General features: G+C 44.4%; 2 long non-coding RNA genes across 2 annotated transcripts; one reads left to right on the plus strand and one right to left on the minus strand.

Moving 5' to 3' along the window:
* Positions 1 to 827: 827 nt before the first annotated feature.
* Positions 828 to 22075, plus strand: LOC134480091 (uncharacterized). Its single transcript, XR_015628232.1, has 2 exons — positions 828 to 952; positions 21432 to 22075. It is a non-coding gene; the product is annotated as an uncharacterized LOC134480091 (long non-coding RNA).
* On the minus strand, positions 9747 to 14604 carry LOC148004313 (uncharacterized). Its single transcript, XR_015628231.1, has 3 exons — positions 14490 to 14604; positions 13746 to 13905; positions 9747 to 9971 (listed from the first exon to the last, which is right to left on the minus strand). It is a non-coding gene; the product is annotated as an uncharacterized LOC148004313 (long non-coding RNA).
* Positions 22076 to 25994: the final 3919 nt, after the last annotated feature.

Below are 25994 nucleotides of genomic sequence, written 5' to 3' on the forward strand. Positions count from 1 at the left end.
GTGCTCAGAGGCCGAGCTGGGAATTACGCCCCTCCAGACAGCTATTCAGAGGCTGAGAGAATAGGACCCACTTGCTGTAATGCTATGCATTAAACAGCACTTAGCCCGCTAAACCCGGCATTAGAATTGCACATCAACATTGCTGTCGTGCTCTCAATGGGACTCTGGAGTCCAAGTGGGGCTCTCAGAGTTTGCAGAGGGGAGAAAAGCCATCTCAGGCAGTCTCTCTTCCTCAGCCCACCCGGCAACATCACCTCTCCCCAGTGGAGAATCCCCTCCATAAATGGGGAGAAAAATGACTTTATTTTTAAGCCAAGATTAAACTGGGTCCACAGTATGCGAGGATGATAGGCCTTCACAGGAAGAGAAATGAATGTATGTCATGACAGCACATCCGTCCAAAGGTAGCAGGAAGGGGTGGTCCAGGTGCTGTTGGAGGAAAGAGGAGCCCCAGGCATAGTGTTCCCTACAATGCAAGCTTTAAGTAATTGAGTGAATTAATGAATGAGTGAGTGACTGAGTAATACAGTTCCATCCAGGCCCATTCCCAACCATTCTTTGTTCTTTCATTTCTGTTTAGAAATCAAATGCATTGCTGGGCTAAGTTTCCGCAAAGTACCTTAGGGATTACAAAGGAGCGGCCGGCCCTCACTCATGATTTGGGCAGCACACAGGTCATCCATTCCTTCTTAGTAACTCAGTTCCTGGTGGGACCCCAAGTCCGGAAGGATAAAGATCCAAGTGCCAGCAAAAGGAACGGAGTCAGGACTGAGAACCTGTCTCGAGCAGCTCCACCGGGCTCCGGTCTGTAGCCCGGAAGTGATTGCATCCGGCTGAGGGTCATGGTAGGAACCCTGCCTTCCTTCGTGTGAGGCTGGCTCTTCTGCACTGCCCTGCAGCTCTCATGCATAAGAAGAAATCTAATTACTGCCAGCTTCCCGAGGATGAACAGGTTAGTACTCGAGGACGTGGTGCTTCAGGTTCAAAGTAGGCAGACCTTCTCCTGGGAGAGACCAAACAAGAAATGAAAACATCCACCTCACTTTCTCCCGCAGTTGTCCTAGGCTCTTCCACTCAAAGGCGTGTCACTGGCCTTTATGGCGTTTAACAACATGGTTGTTCTTTAGCAAGCAGTTTAATTTATTTTCTTTAAGTTGGCGTACAAAGGAATGGCTTCATCGTGTTATTTACATTTTATGTTGTCCCTTTCATTTTGCCCATATCCATCCCCTCCCCCACTGCCTCCTCTGACCCTTCCCACCCTGTCTTGCTACTGCCTGCTTCCTCCCACACAGTCCCTGCTGTGCTTTCATTTCGCGTGTGTCCCGTTACTTTCTTCTCCCCGCCTCCTCCCTTAATGTTACTCCCCCACCCCACCTCTCACCCACAAACACACTCCTCTACGTCTAGAGTCTACCTGTGACTTCATTTAACGTAACGAGCTTCAGTTCCGCCGTCACCCCTGCAAATGTTAGAATTTCGTTTTTCTTCATGACTGAGTAAACGCCATCGTGGGTATGTGCCACATGTTCTGTATCTGTTCCTCTGCCGATGGTCACCTAGACTGGTTCTGTTTCTTAGTTAAGGAGGGCTGGACATAACATAGCTGAGTCTCAGGTATTTCTACCTTTAGGCTTTGGGAAAACCTCCATACTGACTTTCAAAGAGAGTGAATCAACTTCCCTTCCCACCAGCCATGCATAAGGCTTCCTGTTTCCTCACATTCTCACCAACACTCATTGTCATCTAATTCACTTTTAAAATTGTATATGCATGGTTGTTTGCCTGCATGTATCTCTGTGAACCATGTATGTACCTTGTGCCTTGCAGAGGCCAGAAGAGGACGTTGGATCCTCTGGAACTAGAATGACAGATGGTTGTGGACCACCATGTTGGTGCTGGGAGTCGAAACTGGGTCCCTCTGGAAGAATGTCCAGTGCTTAACCACTGGGTCTATCATCTGATTTCTTGAGGATAGGTATTCTGACCATGATAAGATGGGATCTGAAACCAGTTTGGCTTTTCATTCCATGATAGCTAAGAATGTTGGATTTTTTTCCCCCCAAATATTTATTGGCCGTTTATATATTGCTACATTGGCAGAAATTGGCCTATTTCTTGGTTGTATAATTAGTTTGGGGTGTTTATGTTTTGGAGCTCGTTATGTATTCTCGTTATTAATTCCGTATCTAATGCGTGCTTGGCAGTTTTTTCCCACTCTGTCATCCTCTTGCTCTTTCTTCTAGCGGCTGCCTTTTCTTGCAGAAGCTTCGATTCCCTGTAACTCTCCCTGTCAGCTCCTAAGATTGTTCCCTACCTTGGGTTTTCCCGATAGAAAGTCTTTGCCTATTTTTATATCTTAAAGTGTTTTATCTGGTTTCCTACGTGAGTTTCAAAGTTTCAGGCCTTACTTTGAGGTCTTTGATCCATTGCGAATTGTTTTTTGCGGCGAGAGAAGGGCAGGGATTGGATTTTACTCTTCTACAGGCAGCTATCCAGTTTCTCCAGCAGCATTTGTTGAAGGGACTGTCTTTTCTCCCTGGTGTGTGCTTCTGTCAACTTGGTTGAAAATGGAGAGGCTATAGCCGTGTGAGCCTGTTTCTGGGGCCTCTATTTCATTCCACTGATTTACACGGTTTTCAAACAGGTGGTTATCTACACCTTAGAAATGATTATACAACAAGTTAAAACACAAGGATTAAAAAAATAGACCTTAGGAAAAAAGTCTGATGGAAACTGGAAATATAATGGTAATCTCAACCAAAAATGAGATAGTGGGATGGCTCAGTGGGTAAAGATGCTTGCCACACAGGCATGGCGAGCTGAGTTTGATCTCTGGATCTCATGAATGGGTGTAGGAGAAAACAGACTTGACAAAGTTTTTCTGTACACTCGGCATGCATACCATGGTACATGCTTCCACACACATGTGTCATGCATGCACAATAATTACAGGCATAGTTGTTTAAGAGTAGCTCATGTTCCATTTGTGTCTCTAAGAAAGAGACAGGAGGAAAAAGCAGAAAGGAGGTTATAGAAAGTGATACCACCTGTTGGCAGGATCCGTCAAGACAAAACAGCATGTCAAACCTCCCAGAAGTCTGGCAATAAGAATGTCTAAAGTCAGAATGTTCTAGATGTTTCTGTGAGGTCTTGAAATGGTCTATTTCTCGATTTGGGTGCTTGTGACATAAATATATTTACATAAGTATTAGCCTATTTATATAATATTTGCATACTTAATAGCTATCTCTACATTAAATCATAGTTTCTAAAAACCTTAGACAATAAGTAATTTGATTTTAGAAAAATTCAATTACTTGGGACATCTCATTTCCCAGGTTGCCACGTAAGGAAGAATCATCTTGCTTCTCACACATGTTAATTATAAAGTAGCTGCCATTGACAGAACGTTTACCGAGCCCCATACCCTGTGCTAATTGCTACATAATTAACTCATTTAATCTTCACAAATGTCATGTTCTTAGTAAAACTGGGGTTCACAGAAGTCAAGCGTGCGCTCCATAGCAACGGCAAAGCAAACCCGTGAGTGTGTCCTGCTTGTGCCCCACATTCCCAGTGTGTGAGCCGGGGTGTGCAATATGACAAGGACTTGATAAACATGAGCCAAGCCACAGCTCTCACCCAACATCACACAATGCTCAGGTGTGGCCTTCCTTCTGACTCTAAAGCCAAAACTTAACCATTTCATGCCCTTCATCCACAAAAGACACTGAATTGTGCATGTCAGCTTGGAGTCCTTGAAAGCCAACTGCAGGACCATCAAACTGGAGCACACAAGACTTTAAAGCCAAGCTGCTACTTAAAGGATTGAAATAGAATAAATATCCATGAGCCAACCACAGCTAAGAAATACCACCATCAGTTTCTTAGGAACCCTGTATCTCCCTCCACAGATATAACCATACCTAAATTCTGTTTGTCTTTTGCCTTTCTGAATTGCTTTAAGACAGATCTGGTTTTTAAAATCATCTTTGAGTGCATGTGACAGGTGGCTTTTTCTCCACTCTCATGACTCTGGTTTAAACCTCACTGCGTCATCCAGTCCATTCTCATTGTTGGGCTTTATCGGCCCACTTGAATGTTATGATGTGAAATTTTTAATAATTGCCCTTCAGAGTGTCATCACCTCTTTCTGGACCCACTAGGTTCACCCAGTGGGATGTTTGTAAATATTTAAGGAGTCACTGTATGGTGGCAGAGGAGGAGTGGTTTGTATGCTTGATGATTTCCTTGGTAAAATGTCCTATTGCGTGTGTTTTGAAGGTACTACCAAGGACATCACTGGCTTGTGCAAGCTGATGCAAACTAGTTCCAGTCCAGTGCAGAAGTATCCAAGTCCAGTCCTGGAGAAGCTCCGTTCAACCTTTCCTCCCTGGCCTGTGCATGCTGTATCAGAGCAGAAAGCAGAAAGCAGAAAGCAAGGAACGGAAAATGAAGTAGAAATTTTTGGTTTCTTTGGAGACTCAGTTGTGTCATGTGATGTTTTTCCAGAAACTGTCTTATGAGTGGGAAGATGCTTTGCTGAGAACAGACACGTGGTTTTTTTTTTCTGGAAACTGCCTGGATAAAGGGCATGTGCTGTTTTGCTAGAGTGGATGCTTGACAGAACATATGATATTTGGAAAGGATATAAGTACAACCCCACAGACAGTAGATGACGACAGTGTGTGGCATTGGTTCACCTTGCCTTCTTTGCTGATTATCATTTGTCTTGGCTTCATGAAGAGAAACACACCAAAGAACTTCTCATGATATTTTAGAAGCCACTTCTGCTGATTCAGACAAATTGGCAGAGCCTTGATGTTTCTTCTGGATTAAACTGCCATTGCTGATTCATTAAGTGTTTGTGTGAATGGATTGAGCTACTCTTGCTGGTTCACGTAAACTGAACTGCTGATGTCCTGATAAGGAAGACTGGAATCTTCCAAAGAACTACTTCTAAACAGGTCCACATCCCCCTTTGCCCTGTTAACCTTTCCTTTCCACTACATCCGATGGGTGATGGGCTAGAAGGGAGGTTAAAACGTTTAAGAATCCTTATTAAAATCAGTGTTCAAAAAAACCTAAGTCTACAAGAAGAACCCACTAAGGTTAGCATCTCTATGAAAGGGATACACCTGGATTGACTTCCTATTCAAATTGCAACAGTTACAGCTTCCTGCAATGGCTTAAGCCACACAAATGTATTCTCTTTCTGCTGCAGAGGCCAAAAATTTGAAATGTGTCTTACATAACTAAAATCAAGGAGTCGGGAAAACCAGGCTCCCTTAGAGACTTTAAAAAACGAGCAGTTTGCTAGCCTTTACTGTGCCTTATAGCCCCTCCCTGAATCTTTAAACCCAGGGCTGTGTATCTTCTCTCTCTCACCCTGTTGCTTTTAGCGTCTTTCCCATTGCCACCAACTCTTTTTTTTTTAACTTGAGTATTTCTTATTTATATTTCGAGTGTTATTCCCTTTCCCGGTTTCCGGGCAAACATCCCCCTAATCCCTCCCCCTCCCCTTCGTTATGGGTGCTCCCCTCCCCACCCTCCCCCCATTGCCGCCCTCCCCCCAACAATCACGTTCACTGGGGGTTCAGTCTTAGCAGGACCCAGGGCTTCCCCTTCCACTGGTGCTCTTACTAGGATATTCATTGCTACCTATGAGGTCAGAGTCCAGGGTCAGTCCATGTATAGTCTTTAGGTAGTGGCTTAGTCCCTGGAAGCTCTGGTTGCTTGGCATTGTTGTTCATAAGGGGTCTCAAGCCCCTTCAAGCTCTTCCAGTTCTTTCTCTGATTCCTTCAACGGGGGTCCTATTCTCAGTTCAGTGGTTTGCTGCTGTCATTCGGCTCTGTGTTTGCTGTATTCTGGCTGTGTCTCTCAGGGCTCCTGTCAGCCTGCCCTTCTTTGCTTCATCCATCTTGTCTAATTGGATGGCTGTATATGTATGGGCCACATGCCACCAACTCTTCTTGATCAAGTCCCATGGTGACAGAGCTTTCTGGTATAAATCCCCCATCTCTGAAATCCTGAATTTAACCACATCTTCAAGGTTCATTTTGCCACAGGTTCCAGAGTATGAACTGGGCATCACAGAGAGGATCCCATTAGGATGAAGAAAGTTAGTGGATCTGGGTGATCAACGGAACATATTGGGTATAATGCTCCCCACTATCTGAAAGCACACATTCTTACCCTCCTTTCAGATTGAAACGTTCATATCTCTGACAGACGCGGGGAACTACTTAAAGTTCCATAAGGCTCTACTGCCTACAGGGATGATACAATTTGGTTATTCTGTATCAAGCCTCTTATACTGGATAGTGTTGATGGACGAGAGGATGCAGAGGTAACTGATGTGGAACACAGCCTAGATAGGTCTGCAGCTAATCCTGAGGTCCATGTTGAAGCCAATAGATCTAAAAGACTCGGTGTTCTTGCTGCTTCTGGGGGCACACATGGCTAATACATAACTTGGTGTCATTGATACAGTAAGGCAGGGTGATGTTTCCTGACCTGTCTATAGCTGATGTCTAACTATAACTCTGCCTGTGTCTTTTAAGGTTTACACTGACACGGGTCCCACCAGAGCGCAAAAGCATGAGTCCTGTCAATCACATGCCCCATAACTAAAGGGGAGGGTCTATCAAAACCAACCTAAGGTTCGAGGCATGAGTGTGAGAAATTCTGCCCAGAGAGACTTGGCTCCCCAAGTAAATGTCTATCTATTTTACACCCAGACAAATAGATTTCTAATCTAAGAGCCATAATTTGCTGCTGCGATTTATCTTATTCCATAGTGAACACTTGTCCCAGAACGACTTCCGACTCAAGTCTTGCAAGGTTGACTGGGGTGGGTGTGGGATAACAACAGCCTCTCAGAGCAAGAGGAAATCTGCTGAGATCTTTTCCTCGTGTGTCCTTCCAAGATAGTTTCCTTAGCATTTACGTTTTCTAACTACCTAAAGGCCAGTGACTTCCGGTCTGGTGGCTCCAGCCGTGTGTGTCTGACCTTTACTCCTTGTATCAGTAGATACTTCTGACAGTCTCTTGTGCTCCAGTCTCTTTTATTGGATGTATTTGGTAGGGTTTAAATGGGCTTTAATGAGCACATGTAGAAATGGAACCTGGGATTTCTCTTTTCTTTTACCTCTTTAAGCCCAGTCACTTCCTTATCACTGCTTCCTCTTCAGTAAGTACTGTTATCATGCATCTGTCACACAGTCGGGACGGAGGAGATGACTCTGGTTCCTCAGTCCTTAGCATCACCTAGAGCTACTGCTTTATCTCCTAAACATCCCTCAGCTCTCTAGCCTCTTTTCAAACTTCATCCTTTCCAGAACCCTCTTCTCCAGCCCCTCCTATTTCCCCCCAGCTCCTAGCACTGACCAATTTTCCTCCCAGCATTGGAGAATTGGTTGCTATGGTTTGAGAAAAGCTATCACATTTGCTCCAGAGTGGGGTCCCTTCCTCTGAGGGTTATTTTTCCTGCATTCCTTGACCAGCAAAGTTCTGGGCACTTCTTTGCTGAGTTTAATTTCAAACTTATTTGCATGATATTCTCAATTATAAACGATAAGCAAACATGAGTTCAGGAACAGGTCTCCGGCTCACCCCCTTGCTCCCCATGGACAGGTACGCAGTAGGTGCTCAGTAAACAACTGGGATGAGAAAGTAGTGGGGAAGGAGATCCAGGCTTACGTCAATGTCATTCCTTCCTCCTCTGCAGTTTCTCCAAGGCTTTTGAGCAAGTCTGCTGACTGGACCATCATTTAGCTTCCCCAAGATAATCTATACTGTCAAGAAGTGTAGACTATTTATTAATTTCGAAACCTCCCTTAATTTTATTTTATGTGGGGTTTTGGGGGGGTTTTTTGTCTCTAATATTTAACTTAAAATTCAATAGACACATGATCCAAAGAAACACACATGCTAATCGTATCAGGTAGTATTTTTATTAATCTGTGGCTGCTTAGTATCAGCCACAATTTGTTCTAATCTATTCCTTAAGGGGGAACTTTAAAAATAAATCTTCTGGATGGTTTAATTTCATACAGTTTTTGGCCCATGGTGCTTTGAAAATTACAGGACTCTGGCCAACCCTGCCTCAGAGACCTTGGAGGTCAACTCCTAGCGATCTCTCGCCTCTTCAGCTGACTGCTTTGTGATGGAAACAGGAGAGATCAAACTTTCCCTCCTGGGAATTCTATGTAGTGATAGCATTTATTGAGCAGTTACTATGTGCTAGGCACAGTCACAGCCCTTTGCCTAGATTTTATTCCACTGATTCTCCAGTGCTGCTTTTTCTCCTGAGAGGGGGCATTAACTGCTCTCCACACCACGTGGTCGCTTAGCTGGACCCCCCCTTGTCCCCTGCTGTCTGTCAGCTGCCTTCTTCAGCTTCCAGTCCACAGTTTGCCACCACACCATGCCCGTTGACTCTTATTTGAAGTGAGGGGAAACATCTTAAATCTGAGTTTAAATTTTGTAGCTTGATTCAGGTGGAAGATAAGAGAAATGAGAGGGAAAGAAGAGAGGAAGAAGATGAGAGGAGAAAAGCCATGGGGACGAAGAATAAGGAATAAGCTTACTTGACAAATTTAGGTGAGGAAATGGAGAAATAGGACCTGTACCGTGCCACTGTTTTAAATGCAGGATTGACCTTCGTGGATATCCGTAGAGCGCTAGGTAGTAATCACCAGTTCCCTTAGTGTCTGAAACAATCTCATCTGCCCTTCTGCTCTCTCGGCTCCAGAGAGTGAGAAAAGACTCCTAGGTGCCCCCAACATGGTTCTTTACCCATAGTGCCTAGAGGCACTTCTTGGCCACATAACCTCATTTCGGTCACTTAGCCACTGTAAACTGGCCACCTGACCCAGACAGCAGAGACTGATAGCCTTTCAGGGAGGGGGGGGGTCCCTTAGAACTAGAGGTGTACGAAGACTCAAAAAGGTCCGTTGGCGAACAGGGAGGGCTGGTTCCTGTGCTATTAGATCAGATTCATGTCAGACCTCCATTCGATGAGCATTGTTCTTCAAATGAACCTGAATGTATCTTACAGAACACTGAGTGTTTGTTTGAAGTTGGCGTTTCTGTGTGAATATAATATATTCCGCAAAGGGAAAATGGAAGAATGTAGTGAAAACCAGAGTACCAGCGCTGAAGAGCAGCTCCAGGGCTTAGCTGTCCTGCTAAGTATGGACAACTTTAAATCTAGGTGGTTTCTCATAAACACGGGGCTGGTTGGGGTTGGGGGAAGGGGCCAAGTGTTCTTGGTATTGATAATGACAATGGGTTATTATCAGAAAGAAAGAGCTGTGCCCAGCTGAGGGTTCTGAGTGGATCAGGTTGTCCTGGTCATTTCCATGTTTGTTAAGTATTGTTCTGTGATATGTAAACACACTGTAGTATCCATAAAATGCCATCAAGTGGAACATAATTTGATTTTTATTTTGATAAGGAGGTGTTCAACAGTGCTACAGGGTGGTAATCACATTAACTAGAAATTTAGTTCTATTGGAGAAAGTTAAATACTTAATATTCCCAGGGATATATTTTATAAATATATCATCTTTGCTGGGTGGTGGTGGCAGCATTTGCCTTTCATCTCAGTACTCAGGAGGCAGAGGCAGGAGGATCTTTGTGAGTTCAAGGACGACCTGGACAGGGAGTTCCAGGACAGGCAGGGCTACACAGAGAAACCCTGTCTTAAACAGAACGAAACAAAACAATAAAAAGACGACTCATTTTTACATATATTTTTGGTCAATTCTGGCTTGCAAATGCAATGTTTGTTTCTGGTAAATGCAATTTAGCGGGGAGGAGGACATTGAGGAAGATCCTGTGAAGTCCTTATTTCTTTTATGTGTTTTTCTGGTGGTCTACGTCTTCCACATGGAGTCAGTAGCTACTTCCTTCCCTGAGTCGCTGCCACGTTCTTACTTGTCCTGTTGTTGAATGTGCATTTCTGTAGTGGAAGAGAATTAAAACACCATTAAAGGATAAATGTCAGATACTCAGCTACACAGAAATTATACATTTTTGTCGACTGGATATTTTTCCAAGCTTTTACTAAAAATTTGTTTATATCTCAAAATAGAATTTTACTCCTGGAGATTCATACCCAGAACACAGTCTGAGGTTGTTTTCTAACAATGGCATCCTGCCCAAGGCACTGTGTCTCAGTTGTCCACATGGCTTTCTTAGGGACAACCTTCAGACATGCATACTTCCTTTTCTCAAGGGACAGGGACAGACTTCCAGTCCTCACAATAAGGATCATCATCAAAGAGAAAGTTTGCAAGCTGTTTGTAAAAGATATTTTTATCATAAGAAAAGCAATTTACTACCTCCAGAGTCTGTGTGTCAATTCAAACATTTCACCCCAAATGCATTTGGATTTTCTTACGTTGCTAAATCCTGCATCCTCTATCGCCAACTCTAAATCCAGCTTTCAATGGGAGACATCTATTTCCACAATGTGCAAAAAAGGATGTTGGTTTTCATAGTAAAAACTGATAACATTATTTTAAAAGGCAGACCACAGAGCCATAATGTTATTTCTGGTGCTCACCTTTTCTCGTGAGCCATTTTTACCAAGGTATATTAAGTCATGAAGGCACCATTTCTCATATCATACCTTATTGGAACATTTCTGTTCTACCGGCAACCTTCTTATTCAGTCCACTGTATTATTAATCTTATTAAGTCAAATTTCCAACTCTCAGTTAAGTCTTGCTTTATTTAAGAGCTCAGAGACATGATCAGTGGGCACTATAAATTGTTTACTTCAGGCCTTCTTGACACATTCAGATATTTGGGGACCTATCCACCGAGATTTCAAGAAGCAGAAGAGACAAAATCTCCTTGTGCCTGGAGTTGGGGAAAAAAAAAACGCAACGCCACTTGGTGATGAAGCAAAATCATTCAATATGACCGCTAGGTGGCAGTGCTTCCCCGGGATGTTAATGGTGTCTTGCCTCAGCTTGGGGCAGAGTCTGAGCCCGGGGAATATTTTAAATCTGAGAAAACCCAAAGACAGCAAGTACCAGAATGAGGAGGGCTGCGAACGAAATTCTGAACCCTGGGAAGTAGAAATCTGGTTCTGATTTTAGGAATTGGGTTTGCAGAGACACTAAAACTGTATACATTCAGGGGACTGGTCACATCTAAAGAAGGGAACTTTTTGAGCCCTTTTGATTTTTAATTAAGTTTTTTTATGGCTTGTCTTCTTATCATTTACTAAGAAATAGAGCTGAGATCAAAAATAATTCTTTTATAAAAAGAAAGTTTCAGAACTAACTCGTGTATATCCAGGGCATACTGTCTGAGTTAAAAGACTTAATGATTAGAAGATAATAATAATAATAATAATAATAATAATAATAATAATAATATAGTAAATTCATACCCACAGCCACACCTGAACAGATCTCTCTTCCTTCCTTAAGTTTTAACAAGCTTTTGTGTGCTGTTAGGTGTTAGTATCAGGTATAGTACCACTGGATATGTTCTTCTCCCCATCCCTTCCCCCCCCCCTCTGTGTTTTGCAAAAGCACTCAGCCACTGAATTACATCCCTAGATCTTTAATGTCTTCTTTGCTATGTTATGTATTTTCAGTACTTGGGAGAAGTGTGTCATGTTCATGTGGTGTGTGTGTGTGTGTGTGTGTGTGTGTGTGTGTGTGTTCTTTGTTTTAGAACTTGATAGTTCTTGGTTCTATTGAGTCTCCCTAGTCCCCCAGTGTTCTTACACCTGGTACGTTCAGTTAGTTTCCAGCAGTTCCAAATACAACAGACCACCTTGGTTGTACTTCCCACAGTAGGAGCCCCGACTTTCTCTTAGGAGCCTGATTAAGAGTGGTGGGTTACCAGGGAAAGCCAGACACATCTTATCGTGCTTTGACAGGGCTGCTTAACTAGGTGACAGTGCATGCATCCTTCTGTCCAGGCTGGAGTCAGAAAGCCAAAAGGAAACACCAAAGAAGTTCTTTTTAAAAATATGTAAACTAGACTAAACGAACGAAAGAGAACGGCATTTATTGTTGACATCACCAATTAGAATACCCCCTTAAAGAAAAACAGAAAATAAAATTAAAGGACTCTAATATAGACCCAGGCTTTGAGTTACTGAGAATATCAATGAGGACCGATGGGGAGAACCGTTGAACAAGGACAAGCCACGCAGGACGCATCCACTAAAGCCTTCTCACCTGGACCATTCCTTCGAAATAGAGTAATTTATCAGGTACCCCTAGCAAAAAAGGAGCCATGCACAATAGCCTTTGCAGTGCTACCTATAATTCTGAAGAGACAGAAACGAAGTCAAATGTTTTAACCACTATTAATTAAAAGTGTTATCTAGCTGCTGAGGGAAACATCAAACGGCATCAAAGACAAGCCGTGTGGAGTGGCGCTGAAGGCTTCTCGCTATGTGGCTGGATGAAAACAGGGTTTGCACGGGGGAAAGCCAGTCCCTGTACTGCTGGGCAGGGCTACTCCAGTTTGAGCAGTAGGGCTTCTATCACACTGGGCCGGACTCTCTGAGGCGAGTCCCGTGTCCAGCCTCTGTCCCGCCCTGGGCAGTGCACTTTTGTATCCCATAGAAGTGATTCTCCATACTGGGTCTCCATGACTGTGCACATGACTTCTGAGTGTTGGGCCACTGGGTCTGCCACGTCTCTTTGTCCTTGACTGCAATCTGAAAGATTGGAACAAAAAGCCCGGGCTGCACCTTCTGGCCTCCTCCTGTTGCCTGCTACTAATCTGAATTAGTGGACTAGATGATGCTGTGCATGCTGAAAGGAATACCAAGTCCTCCCTTTCCAGATCCAACAGCACAGATTATATAGGATAAACTTCGATTTCCTCATGACTGGTCCTTCTTCTCCCCGCCACAAACCATCTCCTTATCTCTCTTCCCTTCGCCGTAGACTGCTGTGAGTTTTTCCGTCAGTGCAAATCATGCACAATTAGTGAGGCAATTTGATTAAAATGTAAACTGCACCGTGCATTCCAGTGATGAATATTAATGATTTATGAAGAGGAGCTCAAGTTTCTTTTGAGTTTTCGTCTTGGGGTTGCGGGTGAGGATAAGTTGGGATGGGGGGTAGCAGGGAGAGGTCAGGCCTTCTCTCCAGGCACGTACCTCGCTGATAGTTAATTGCATATTGATTTCGGTGCAGATACAGTTTAATGTAAGCCGATAAAGTCCCGGATTCTTAACCACACATCACCAGAGTCAAATGAGAGTGTGGGAAGGTGAGGGAAGTGGGAGAGGTGGCCCTGAGTCAGCAAGCTCCGGCTGTGTCTGAGTTTTCTCCTTGAGACACAACTTCACTTTCTAGGAGAGCTGGCGTCCCCACGGCCATCTCTTCTGAGTGAAGGAAGGTTCTAGCCAGCGTGGCTGCCGACCAACACCGTCGGAAGAAGGACTTTGTGAATTATTCCTTCTGTAAGTCAGAATAAATATCATACGTCACCTGGAGGAGGTTAGTTCTCTCTTTGCAACCAGTTTGGATGAGACGAGACTTGCTGGCGAGTCATTAGGATAATTCTAAATGCCACCTAGCATCTCTTTAGAGCCTTCTCCTTCCCCTTCTAATGTCGGGGGGACTTACATTCTGAATTTGTGCTTTTGATGCTCATCATGTTTGATACTTGCAAGCTCTGAGGTTGGTAGAAAAGTGACAGAGAAGCAGAGTCATTTCAACTAAAAGCCATCAAGTTCCCTGGTACTTACCTGTGCATGCTTTGCTCACAGGAGAGGGCAGGAAGGAGGATAGAGATGACGGCAGAAGACAGGTGGGTAGTACGCGGAGCCTGAGAAGGTCACCTTCCATGTCACCTCCAGAGAGCCAGGTGTCACATATCAGCCAAACTCCGGGAGTTGGAGCCAGCATCTAGGAAGGAAGAGAATTAAAAACAAAACCAAACACAGGCTTTGCTTCCCTGGATTAACTTCCTTTCCTTCTTGGCATTGGTTTAATACATGAATGGGCTACGTCCTGCCTCGGCAGCCAAAATAATTTCCATCTTATATTGTGCTCGGGGTCAATGAATTGGAACCCAAGCCTTCTGAGTTTAAAGAGCTAAGACAGCTGTGGGAGAGCCAGGACTAGGGGGCTGCGTGGATCAGTAATTCACCACTGTGTTTCTGGCATTCCAAAGCCAAGAATGTAATCATCCTTTAGAAGGGAAGGGAAGATTACAAAAGACTGATTTCTTATTGGCAAACTCGGGACACAAAATCATGAGCATAAGAAAATAAAATAAAAAGAAAGTTAACTCAAAAGAGTAAAAAAAAAAACAACCCCACAAAATATTACTCAGAAATCAGATGCAGAATGTGTTTTTCTGTGCCAACCACATAATTAGCAGATGGTTTGCGCATGACCTCCATTCATGAGCACTGCAGAGACAGACTCCAGCTCCCCTCCCCTCCATCTACTCCCATTGACAAGGAAGAAGAACCGGGTGTCAGTACCTAGTTCGAAGAAGCACATGGGAGAGCGGGATCCATGTTACAGTACCATCAATTAATTCTTTATGTTTCAGAGATTATGTCTTGAGTGGATGGATGGATGGATGATCTACAGCATCTAAATTAGAGAGGATTAAAAAAATATTACAGCTTACAGAGAACTCTGAAAGGGCAGATAAACCCAAGCATTTATCACTAAACATTTTATCTAAGTTAATATTTTTGTCAGTTAAAATTACATTCACCCATTCACTCATTCATTCATTCATTCATTCATTTATTCACCCATTCACTCACTCACTCATTCATTCATTCATTCACTCATTCATTCACCCATTCACTCATTCATTCATTCACTCATTCATTCATTCACTCATTCACCCACCCATTCATTCATTCATTCACTCATTCATTCATTCATTCATTCATTCGTTCATCGTATGAGGATTCAAGTGTCATGATACAATCCAGGGATTGAACTCAGGTCCTCAGGCCGGTGGCAAGTGCTTTTTCCCACTGAGTCATTTTTGTTGGCCAGATTGTCAAATTTTTAAGGCATAAAAATGTTTCACATTAATTTAAAATCCACAACTTTTCTCTTTCTCCTTCCCAAGCTCATTAAGGCATGAGGTTGATGTGTACTGGTTAATGTTTGTGTGTGTGTGTGTGTGTGTGTGTGTGTGTGTGTGTGTGTGTGTATAATTTGGGAGAGTTATTATGGAATTAGGTGGCTGTCATAGCAGTTCTCTTGCCTGAATTGCTTCTCATGTCCTTTTTGATCTCTGTTCTCTGTTAATAATTTTTTTGTTTGACACTGCTGTGCAAACAGTATTTGTGTCACGGTTTCTCCATACTCCGTCCCTGGACATCATACTATCTAATTTTTTTCACAATTGCGTTCACACAATCATTCTTGTTCATGTTTCCATGGCTGCACAGGACCAGTGATAGGATTTGCAGGACTGGTAGAAAATGAATCGTTGGGGGTCGGTACCATCTTGACGCAAACACTGAAGAAAGGCACTGTCCAAGGGCTTTAAGGTCTTCCTTCCATGACTTGCCAGAGTGTTTCAATTTTCCTAATATTATCTTAAGAAATAACTAACAACAAACTCTTTGGGATTTTCGCCGTTCACCGTTGACACTGTGTAGTGTCTGTTTGAAATACAAACGGAAGTGTTTTGAAACTCCTAAGCAGAATCTCGGAGACCAGCCGCCTTGCCCCTCATAGCTTTTGTGAAAGGGTGTTACTCGGTGGATGTTGGAACCTCTTGATTCATGGCCAGCCTACATCCACCTTCAGCTCGAGGAGACCTGATAGATCTGATAGTTAGACTTGTCTGCGGTTCCTTTTCCTTCTCAGGCACCATTTCAGCCACCAGTACACTGACTAATGAGGGCCTGTAGCCTAAGCAGAAAACCTGTGGGTTGTTCAAGATTTTTGCCTGCCTCTGTCTCTCCTCTGTACTGGACACAAGTTCTATTTCAAATGGAAATTGTGACTTCTCAGTGGGGCTGACTCCCCAGCACTCATCGGAAGACTCGACACGCTTTGCTTGTATTTCCATGGAAAATTTCACAGGCTGTTCTGAGTGCAGACTGTGGCCACGACAGCAATCGGCTGGCGGTGTCGCCCCTCAAATGCTCTGTGGGGCTACAAGGCTTTTCCGGTTGTTTATTCTGGGACAGTGGGATTCTTTCCTGTTCTCTAACCTTGCCCACTAATCTCGTGGGCTTTCTCTCTTTGGGCATGGGTTTGTAAGGAGCTTAGTGATTCGTTTCTTGATACAGTTTCGATCCTAATCACGTGTGTATCTCGCTAATGTCTTCTCTCTGACTATTGGCTTTTAACTTTGGAAGTCAGGTTTCTGTTCTGCCAAAAGAAAAAAAAAGTTAAGTTTAAGGGCAGCCAAGTTTCTTCATCTTTCCCTGAGTATGCTTGTGTCTGTGTCTTCTCTGCCCTAAGATAACAGATACACACACATATTGAGTTCTAAGTCTATTAAATAAATACACTCTTGTTTTCTTTTGAGCTTTAAATCCTTTAAAGCCATCTGGCGTTTCTTTCTCTGTTTGGGGTCAGGTAGGAATTTAGCTTTTCATTAATTTGCTATGGGAAAATCACTTCTTAAACAGCCCCTCCCCATTCTGCTGATGTTCTCAGATACTGGGACTAGTTCAGTCATCTAATAATACGTCCTCCCTTTTAGCCACACCAAAGACTCACCTTTCCTATTCTGTGCGAACTCCAGAAGCAAGAGTCGGAAAACAAACATGGTTTCTTACACACAGGTTTCTTACTCTCGGGAATGCATTAGGGGACTCGTCAATCTACCTCGCACAAAGACATAATGGCTTTGAAATCAGACTTGAGTTCTTATCCCAAGTTCGACATTTGCTGGCTGTTTGAACTTGTGCTGGGTTTCTTAACCTCTGAGGTAGATTCTCTAATCTGTAAAATGGGGATAATCAGATCTATGACCTAAAGCTATTGAGAGGATTAGGAGAGTTAAATGCCTGGCACTACCTAAACACTCAGGAAATATTACTTTCCTCTTCTCTCCTTGGCCTTGAAAGGAACCCCGTGGCTCTCAGTTCTTCTGTTCACTTGTGGGACTCTACAAAGGACAACCCGGAGCTTGCTTAAAGTCAAAACAAAATGGATCTCCAGATGACCATCCAATTCACTCATTTTTTTTTCCCAAACCCGAATTATTTCTGAGGCTTTGGGGAAAGCGGATGCTGGGAGGACAGCAGCCAAGCACGGCTCTCTTATTAATTAAACGACACAAAGAGGTCGTAATAACCCCCCAAGCCAATCAGCTCTCCCCAACCTGCAAATTACAGAAACTCAAGGCTCCTGACATGCACTAAAAGGATCAAAAGGGCCGAGAATCAATAGGATTAAGAGTTTGAAATTCTAACGTCTTACCTACAGTGAGGCTGGGGCCTCTAACTCCCTGGCACCACTCAGCCCAACGCCTTTTCCTCAGACAGTGAGAATTCTTTAAACTAATGCACCTTGAAACCTGGGACGGAGGTGAGAACACGCTTGGAATTTCGTCACGTCCAGGTAGAAACCTAAATTGAAGTGGCTGGTCTGGAAGATCAAAGGGGGAAACTCGCACCAAGAATAAGTGCATGGCTAATCTGGCTGCAGACAAAGAGGAAGCTAATGGATCTAATGACGCGGTGGGAGAAGTGTCCACCATCAGGGGCCCAATGGTGAGGGCACGTAATGTACGGCTACATTGTGGAGGCAGCTGCCAGTGCCCGTTGTGTTCTGGGGCCCCATCTGGTGGAGTGGAGAGGCCCACGAGGGGAAGTGGTGAAGTAGATGCAGGGAAGAAAGGATATGCTGTTATTGTTGTAGAAGGCAGAGGAGTGGCCATGTTTCTTCAGGCCTCCGCTGTGCCTTAGCATCTCTGCTAAGAATGAACATTGACAAAGAGACATGGTGCTACAGCTATAAGAGAGGTTTGGGGAGCAGACCTGTGTTCAAATGCTGACTGCTGGCCTTGACATTGCCATGCATAATACGAGCTAGTCGGCATTCAAGTTTTGGGTTTGTTCTTTGGCTTTTGGGTTTTTATTTGTTTGTTTGCCTGTTTAATCTGTCTCTCCAGGGAAACGATAACTTCAATCTTACATTTTTAATTTCTTTTTTTAGAGTAACAAAGGGGACCCAGTAAAGATTTTCAGCGCATGGAGATGCTGATTGTCCTCAGCTGCTGTTGAGAGGGGGGGGGGGGGGGAGGCCTGAGTTTTGGTCCTTCCCGTAGATGCGCCAGGCTTTCTGTTTTCTGGGTCTTCATTCCTACAGTGGAGAAGCTACTTACCCCACAGAGTCCCTTTTCTCCTGCACCCTCAGCAAACTCTCCCAATTCTCTGCTACCACAGTATGTGCACACAGACATGGAAGCCCCAGACTGACAGAGTGTCTCCTCAAAGCTGGGAAATAAAGTGTTCCTGACTCGGCACACATATTCTAAACTTGAGACTCCTTTGGAAAGTCCATAGGCTGAGGAGAGAGCTGGGGATCTGTATTTAAGAAATAATTTTGGAGACGAGATGTAGCTCAGTGGAAGGGAACTTACCTAGCAAGCATGAGGTCCCATCAGGTAAGAAAAAGAGGAAGAGGATGAGGAAGAGGAGGTAGAGGAATGGTTCTGTTGGAGGAGAAAGAGGAAGAAGAGGAAGAGGAAGAGAAGGCGGAGGAGCAGCTCTGTTGAAGGAAGAGGAGGAAGAGGGGGAGAGGAAGAGGAAGCAGGGAGATACAGCTCTGGTTTTGTCTCTTACTTTCGGTTTAATTTTGTTACACCATCGCCTGGGAGTTGTGTTTAAAGTTCAGAACCTCACCTTACTTCAGACCTAGTGACCCAAAAGCTGCACTTCACATAGTTCAAGCACGAAGTACATAGCCGGTTAAATATAAATTCCAGAAGATGCATTTGTGAGTGTGGGCAGTCCCAGGAGTACACCTGTATTTTATTGGATAAATCTGACACTCCTTTCTTCTGCTGATCTTTGTGCACACTGAAGGTTGAGAAGCTCTGGGCTAGATTCAAGCATTGCTGTCTCAGGATCAACTGGAAGCTCACTGACACCCAGATCGCTGGGCCCTGCCCTCAGGGTTTCTGGTTGACTTTGTCTGGCTGGGGGCATAATATTAATCTTCCTAACGGGTTCTCAGTTGCTGCTCATATAGACACACAGTCTGAGGCCCAGGGCTCTAGCACGATGACTAGGTTCCCAGATCCACCACACTCTTCCTCTGTCCCTGGATCTGGAACAAGGTAAGGGCTTTAAGTTTCCTCCAATATTTCTGTGTATGAATAAAAGTGAGTGGAGGGACAGCCTCTGGCTGAAGCCACAGCATCCTGATGTCATTTATGACAGGGTCTGGGCAGACGAGTGTAGCTGGCTGGGTAAAGCACCCGGAGTTCACCTGTTCTCTCTGCTGGTTATGGGTTACAGCCCCCCAAACCTATGGAATTTGCATGGGAGGCTGGAAATAGAGGCGTTGAAAGCTGGTGTCACCCTCTTATGGGGCTGAGTGAGAAAAGGACCAGGGTTTAAGATCATATTTGGGATGGGGACAAAGTAGGCAGAGAAAGTGGTGGGGATAGTTCTGATCATGAGCGGCTGTGTGGCCCCAGCTACTATAATCAGGGTGAGAGAAGGGTATAAGCTCTCAGAATCCTATACCTAGATCCAAACTCATCCTGCTCCATGACTGTGATCCATGCCTCATGCCTTATTTCCTCACATGAGCAACAGGGAAGGGCAGCTTCCTCAGTAACAGATGTGAAGGAGAGACAACGCATGTGCACAGCCCTTTTGTGAGCGGTTTCAGAGGCAGTCAGTGAGCAGCTGCTGCTATTGGAGGTGCAAGAGGTTTAACTTCCGTTTCAGTGTATTTTTTTTTAACCTGTGTTTAATTTCATAAGCCATATCCTCTCTTATTCATCATTTCTTATCTCATAAGAAATATCATCCATACTTGGTGGTGGTAGAATTCTCTTATAAAATATAGATCATCATAAGTACGAAGTCTATTTCCACCCCAAAGTTGAGTCCCTTCTGGCCAACTCTCCCCTCTGTCACAACTCGCTCAAGGCGAATGGAGGGGCCAAGGAAGAGTCTGGACCAACACAGAACGAGGTCCTGCTGCTCCATCAGTGTTACCAAGAGAGCAAGTGTTAGTTAGGCATCAGGTCTGTACCAGATGCACATCAGAGGGCGAGTGAAGAGGGAAGGTGTTTAACATCATAACCCAGGTCTTCATAAATGAGTCCCTGTGCTGTGCTTTGCCGTATTTGTCTTCTTTTTAAAATGAGGAGCCAGCATCGCTGTCTGTATTTGGTGGTGGTGGTGGTAATGGTGTTTTTTGCTTTATGTTGTTGCTGTCCTTGTTTGTTTGGTGTACAGTGCTATGAGTTTTAGCCACCACTCTTCCAACTAGGATGTGGAAAAGTTCTGTTGTATCAATAATTTCCCGATGCTATACTTTTTAATAAAATCAACCACACTTCCCGCAGCCTCAGCCTCCAGCACAAATGGCCTGCCCTCTACTAGCTGTACCTTCGTCCTGAGAATGCTGTGTAATGAAAGAAGTCAGCTGCAGTGATAAAGCTGACTTTGCCTTGTCTAGGGATTGGGGGCGGGGAGTGTCTCAACAATGCAGTTGCCTGCACACAAGCTGCAGTGACCACAACAGTCAACATGCAACATCCATGCTGCATGAACTTACCTCAGAGGAAGAGCTACAGGCAGTCAACAGCTGTTGAGAGAGGGAGAACCAACTTGTTTGTTTGTTTCAGGGATGAGAGCTCGGTGCTAGGTGGTAAGCCCTAAACACATGCAAATAAAGAAACAGTAATTGGACCCAGTAGGTGTCTACACACACACACACACACACACACACACACACACACACACACACACACTGGAACACAGGCATACATACCAAATGTGTACATACACACATCATGCACACACACACACACTCATGAACATGCATGCACACCAAATGTCTACATACACACATGCACATGCACATACACTTGTGCACATGCACACACACCAAAGATAATTATATAAGAAGGGGCTATAAATACAAGGGGGCCTGGTGATAAGGACACTGGAGAAGTTGGAGGGGTGAGAGGAAGATATGGACATTGTGTAAGATACATTTGGCGTCCATATTTATGAAACATTCAGATAAAATTAAAAAAAAAAGCAAAAACTTCAAAGTAACACAAAAGCTCCAAGTGGAACTATATGAAGGTTCCTTTGTCAGCTTGATCTTTGTTTCTACTGCAGTGCTCCCTCTTCACAGACTTACCCTGTTCAGGGGGCTTCTTGTGGGGCTTCCAGACTTCGACATCCTCCTCCTCTGGTCCTTTTGTTCCCATGCTCAGAACTTCCCTTTTTTTTTTTCAGGCCTCCAGGTCTTCGCATGAACTAAGGCGTCTCACCCAGGGCAAAGCAAAACTATCTGAAGATGCAGAGATCTCCATATCAACCAGGGCTATTGGGATGGTGGCAGCTTCCATGGTCCCCAATTTTCTTAGGGAGGATTAGCATCTAACGAAAAGAGCTGCAGCGAGTACAGGAAGACGATGGCTGTGAAGCTCCCCAGAGCAGAAGGAGGAGTCAGCACACGGGCACTTGTTATTCTGAGGGTCACCCTTGCTCTCACTATTAAGTTTTTACATTTGCTCATCCTCCAAAAGAACCCGTGGCCATTCCAAACAGAAGCGACGTGTTCAGGAAAACCCAAAGCATTCACTATCAGGAAAAGATGCAAGGTGACAAGGTAACACGTCTGCGCTCTCACCCAGCATTCTGGCGGTGTGGCAGTGGCTCACATGGGAACAAGCACCAAGACCATGTCCTATCACAGTGACCCTGTGCGACCTTGCCAGTGACCTGGTGCTTCCTCGGTCCTTCACTTCCTTCCTGAAACCATGAAGCTGACCTCAAAGCTCTCAGTGATTTCTTTTTGTTCTCAATGTCTGAAACTCCAACTAGGCAGACCGCAGCTTTAAAACACAGTAAATGCTTGTAAGCTCTTCCTTAGTCTACTTAGGTCAAAAGCGTGGCTCGTCAACCCTGATGGTGGAGGCCAGCCTCTTACCCTGTTTATTATTCTGACTGATTGGTGGAGCTATACAGAGAGGCAGAGCGAGGGCTTATAAAACGAATCAAGATGGTATAAACAATGGGCAGACAACCAAACTTAAAAACACACCGAATCTTCCTGAGTATATATCGTGAGAACGTGAAAAGGAGGGAGTGCACAAAGCGGTCCACTCTATTACACGTTTGCAAGGGTGTGTGATGATTGTTTCCTCACAGGCGTCTTAAGTGTGCCAGGTCCCAGGATGGACACCTACAGGTTATCACACTTAGTCCTCAGCATACATCTGTGGCTAAGCATCGGGACTGTCATTTTAATCCCCCTCCAAACTGATTGGTAAACTGACCCCGAGAGAACTGAAGTCAGTAGCCCACAGTCACACCAGCAGTGAGTGGCAGGAATCTGGATATAGCGAAGTTAAGCGCAGGCGATTTCATCGTAGGAATTACACTCATTCCCATTGCTAGGGGGACGATGATTGTTTCTAAGGGCCGACCTCATCCTTCGTGGACATCAGTGCCTCGGTGTACCTGGATGTGACCCTTACTCCCTGTGAGTTGGATGAATAACAATACAGACAGAAGGAAATGAGGAATCTGGCATAGGAATCTCGGAATTAGGGAAGGGAGGTAGAATCCAACAGAGAAGGAAGGGTGAATGGAAGACGGAGCGGCCACACAACAGTGGGACAATCAACAACAGAGGCTGGGGTTTCTGGTGCTCCTGTCTCTGGGAAAGAGGATTTAGCATCAGGGAAGGAAGGATGCTGAATACCAGATCAAGATGCCTAACTGGGGAACAGGAGGAGACGAAGGACGCGTTCTTTAGCCTTAGAAGGAAGAAACTCAGGGAACCCATTGCCACAACCCACTTCTGACCTCCAAGGTCTGAAATTGGAAAGATTCTATTCCATATAATGGGAGGAAACAAGATCTGTCAAACTATCAAAATATGAGAGAGAGAGAGAGAGAGAGAGAGAGAGAGAGAGAGACTATGCTGAGATGAGAGGAGAAGAGAGATGAGAAAGGAAATGAATAGGAGGAGATGACAGGGGAGGGGAGGGAGAGGAAGGAGGAGAGTGGAGGGAAGAGGAGAGGAGGGGAGGGGAGAACCTGAGAAAAGATGGGCAAACTGAAGCCACATAGAGAGGGGAGAAAAGGCTGTTGGTGTTCCATCACTTTAAACAACATGACGTCACTTAGAACAGGCTCTGAGGTGATCAGCTCATTTAGTATACTATAGAAGAAGGTCAGTTATGATTTCAAAGAGGTATTTTTAAAAAGAAGAAAAGCCCTGTATGGCGCCACACACCTTTAATCTCAGCACTCAAGAGGCAGAGGCAGAGGCAGGCCTATCTCTGTGAGTTCAAGTTAAACCCAGCCTACATAGTGAGTTCCAGAGCAGCCAGGGCCGTTACAAGCAAAACAGAACAAACCAATCAATAGGAAATAGAAAATTACACTGAAACCCATAGCTAATGTTAGCGCGGCAGGGCATTTCTTAGTCATTACACCTTTTAAGCCTTAAAATGCACTTGTGTGGTTCTCAGGACCACCCTGAGGCAAGGGGTCTTTTCTATTCCCATTGTGTGATGGGGAAGGCAATGCAAGAGACATCGAAAGCTGCAGCCGCTCTAGGATCCAGTCACAGAACCGAAACGTGAACCTGCTCTAAGGATTGAGAAAAATAAAGTGGAAGGGAAGCAACAGAGTCCCTGTGAATTACTGAAAAAAAAATCGTATGTGACATAAAGAAAGGCAACAGATTCAGATTTATAGGTGTAAAGTGGTAGCAAAACGACAACTTAAAATGGGGAAGACTTAGGTGTCACACCGTCTTCACATCGGCTTTGTGGTTGCAGGCAAGCCATTCCCACATCTCGGAGTTCCAGCTTCTTTTGGAGAACAAATGTCTACTGTCCTTGTTTGCTCTTTGTTGCTATGGCAAACATCTTGACCAAAAGCAACTTGGGGCGGAAAGGGCTCGGTTCACGTTACAGGTTACATACAGTCCACCAGGAAGGGAAATCAGAGCAGGACCGGAAGTGACGCAGAGGCCACGGAGAAGTGTTGCCCCCTGCTTTGTTCCCCCATGGCTTGCTAAGGCTACTTTCAGATACAACTCAAGCTCACCTGTCCAGGGGTAGCAAAACCCACAGAGGGCTGAGCTCTCCAAAATCCATCACTAATCAGAAAAATGGCCCCACAGATGTGCCTACGGGATAATCTGATGGAGACATTTTTTTTTCCTCAGTTGAGGTTCCCTCTTCCCAGAGGATCTTAGTTTGTTACCATTTGAATAAAACTAAGTATCACATCTGCAGAGAAGACTTGCTGTGAGGAGGCAGAGTTAACAGGAGACCAGGCTAACCTTGAGGGTACCACATTCCTGCCCTTTGCCGAGCAACTTGGGAAGGTTAGAAGAGCTACAAAGTATTGGATAAAACATTTGGCTGAAGTTACAAACGAAGTGCGAGAGTTTTGAGAATCAGCTGTCTCTATAGACAAGACAAGCCGGCACCGGATGAAAACCACGGACTGGATTTGCAGAATGTCTTTTTCATCTACGAGACACTCTTGCTCCTTCTTCCACCTGAGGCTGTTTGTGTGTGCACTCAGAGACACAGTCTCCAGATGATGTGATTGGAAAACAAGCAGGACTTTAAAAGGCTGTGGACAACCCCCCCCCAAAAAAAAAACAAAACCAAAAATGAAAACAAAACAAAAAACAAAACAAAACAAAACAACAACAACAACAACAACAAACTCAGCTCTTAAAAGCCACAGCATCTCTCAACTCAAAGCAAGTGCCCACAGATAGCTGGTTTTTGGGGCTATGCGCGATGCTTGTTGTGCGGTGCTTGGATGCCTCTGAATGAAAAGAGGGCATTCCTGGGCATCCGAGACTTGCCCACAACTGAACTGCTTGTGGACACTGGCCTTTCTTTTTCTTCCTGCTGGCACATGCCCATCTTCGCTTCTCTTACGGTGATGGGCAGCTCCTGACTCTCAGGTCTTTCTTCCAGACATATTTTTCTGTAGCTCCTACTCTTCCCCTCACCCAGTTCCTTAGGAAATCGGTTAAAGTTTACACAGTGTAAGTGGACAGAAAGAAAAAGTGCTACCCAAACACTTAGGACTCGGGACACAGGTTCCAGCCCATTTCTGCTTGTCACGCTGTTGTGACCTTGCATAAGTCACTAGCTGTTCTCATTCTCCCTCATTTACCTCAGTGATAAAATGAGGACTTAGATTAGTTTTTTTTCTATATTATTTGAGATAGTTGATAACCACGGCTGTTTAAAGAGACATTTTAAATTCTTAAGTAATAGTATCTTTAAAAACCCACCACAGAAAGCTTAGGAGGAGGCCAAATGAAAATAAAAAAGAAAAGAAAGGAAAAGAAAAGTAGTCAACATAAAGGAAATTTAAGCAAATTATTAAGTAAATAATATCACAGGAGGAAACTTGATAGTCCTGATGGTCAGAACCATGACTCAGACATTTCTTCCCTATCTACACTGGGTGCCCTTTTTCTGCATCCCTGATTATTCCCCCCAAGGCTTCCTGCCAATGCTGGTGGAAACCTGCCCAACACAGTAGTTTACTTCTCTGCAGTTCTTAGGCAGAACCCAGCAGCTAGTTGGCCCAAAAGATCCTGTTATCAGTTGCAGTTCACAAATAGAAATGATAGAGCAGCCAAGAGTGCATTGAATCCCCTCCAAAATTAATACAAAATTATCAATCTTCCTCCCAGGTCTCTGATCCTCAGTTCTCCGGTGAACTCCACCCCCACCCTGACTTCGAACATTCAGTTGCCACGTGACTCATTAGGACTCATCTGTATTCCAACCAAGGGTATGG

Source organism: Rattus norvegicus, chromosome 8 (assembly GCF_021556685.1).
Source record: "Rattus norvegicus strain SHRSP/BbbUtx chromosome 8, alternate assembly SHRSP_T2T, whole genome shotgun sequence".
Classification (NCBI taxonomy): Eukaryota; Metazoa; Chordata; class Mammalia; order Rodentia; family Muridae; genus Rattus; species Rattus norvegicus.